The sequence below is a fragment of the Numida meleagris genome, unplaced genomic scaffold, assembly GCF_002078875.1.
Source record: "Numida meleagris isolate 19003 breed g44 Domestic line unplaced genomic scaffold, NumMel1.0 unplaced_Scaffold1014, whole genome shotgun sequence".
In the NCBI taxonomy this organism is placed as follows: Eukaryota; Metazoa; Chordata; class Aves; order Galliformes; family Numididae; genus Numida; species Numida meleagris.
This window is the reverse complement of record NW_018362801.1, coordinates 1-1,892: the sequence shown is the minus strand read 5'-3', so window position 1 is coordinate 1,892 and position 1,892 is coordinate 1. Positions and strand designations below refer to the sequence as shown.

The following is a 1,892-nucleotide window of genomic DNA, read 5'->3' as shown; positions in this document are numbered from 1 at the left end:
CCCAGCTTGCACACCAGTAAGCAAAAACACCACGCATTTAAAAGCCAAGCTTATACATATTCAGCATGTTTCCCGGGATACATGCACATATTCATTATTCTCTGGGAATTCATTTGCATTCTCCAGGAATTCCTTTGCATACAATCCATGGCGCATGGGTTGTAGTTCCTCCTGGTGGTCACTGGATGAAGGCTAGACGTCTTCCTCACTCTGCTCTATTCACCCCACTGCTGTTTTGCAGAGGCACTCCGGCTTCCGGCAGTTCCTGGTACTGGTCCCTGCTGATAATGGAGTTTTGCCGAGTTCCTTTTCTTATCTTGTACTTACCCTAGCCCCGTGCAATCGTTAACCCCTTAGATTGTCCCTTCTAACTCATCAGGGTGCAACTTACTTTGACAGAGCGTGATGGTGATGCTTATGGCAGTGAGGAGCAGGAGGCAGGTGCCAGCCACTCGAACCCAGAGGAGAACTTCACAGATGGAATTCAGTGTGTTCTTGTTGCTTGTTTCTGCAGGTGGAAAGGAGAGAGAGGAGAAAGAGGAAAGGCCCAGCTCCCGGCAGGGGTTACGGCCAGCTGTGGCAGTGTAATTGGGAGGTCCTGCAGCAAAGAGAGCGGTGTGGGTGTGAGGAAGGCTTGTTGTAGGTGTAGGTGAGGAGAGGGCTTCCTTAGGGCACCGAGAGAGAGGCTGGGGACCAGGCATGTCTGCAGGTGACATCCCCAGCCGTGGGCTGCTGCTGTCGGCATTGTGCTGGGGAGCTGAGGGAGGACATGTAGCCAGCAGACTTCTTGTATCCCCTGCTGATGCTAAAACCAGTGTTATCTGAAAATGCAATCCCTTGTTTTGGTGTGACCCATCATTTGGCATGCTTGTGACTTCTAGGTCACCACAAGTGGGATGACAGATAGCTTGGATAATGGAATCATGTAATCTGTTTGTTTGTAAAAGCCCTTCAAGATCTCCAAGGCCAACCATCATCCTGTCCTTCTCAGTCCCATTAATGTCCCACGTCCTTTAGTGCCTCACACAGAGAAGTCAGATATCTCTGTGGATGGTCACTGCACCTCTTTCCTGGTCAGCCCATTACAAAATGGAATTATTTTCACCCCCTAACAGGCAGCTCTCTGACACTGATTCATAGCCTTCGTCTTTCCCCACATCAGTCAGCACAGGCCTTAATTCAGGCTGTTGAGAGCAAAGCAGCAGTGCAGGCAGAGCCCCTGCCTCCCCGCAGGGAGCTGGGTTACCTGGATGCGGGCTGTGCCGGGAGATGTCCTTGCTGGTGAGCTGGCTGCTGTGGGTGGTGGCAGCGGGTGTGGTGGGTGCTGCTGTTGTTGTTGGGACTGGAAGGAGAAATGGATGAATGCAGCAAAATAGAATAAAACCGCCTTCTGCCACCCCTCTGAGGAATCAGCCAGCGCAGGAGGATCTTTGTAGGGCCCATTTTGAAAGGTGATACAGTGAAACACTGCCCAGGCATGGCAATAGAAGGCTTGGGGTTCTTAATTCCTTAGCAGCACACTCAGAGATCTTCCTTATTAGGAACAATGTTTTGAGGGACCTGGGGACCTTTTCTTTCCTCCGTCCAACCTCCACCTCACATGGGAGTTCCTTTTTAGGTGCTGTAGGCATATGGAGGCTGTCAGGACATTCCGGATTAATGTGAGGTGAGGAAGGAGGGGGTGGCAGCGGGCTTTGTTACTCTCATCCCTCAGAGGCGCTGATGGGATGGGGAGGTGCCGCTGGGCTGCGCGACCACCTCTGTGTTTGGGCAGGGCCGGTAGCGCGAGCGGAGCTGGTGGGCAGGGAGCCTGTATGAGGAGGAGCAGTGCGTGTGTGATGAGATGCGTAGTGCAAAGAAGCAGGGAGATGGGGAGTGTGGGCGATGGGATG

The 1,892-nt window shown here is 52.6% G+C and overlaps 1 long non-coding RNA gene across 1 annotated transcript; it reads right to left on the bottom strand.

The window, feature by feature from the left end:
• Positions 1–1,883, bottom strand: LOC110390422. Its single transcript, XR_002433740.1, has 3 exons — positions 1,247–1,883; positions 392–508; positions 1–281 (listed from the first exon to the last, which is right to left on the bottom strand). It is a non-coding gene; the product is annotated as an uncharacterized LOC110390422 (long non-coding RNA).
• Between the last annotated feature and the right edge of the window lie 9 nt (positions 1,884–1,892).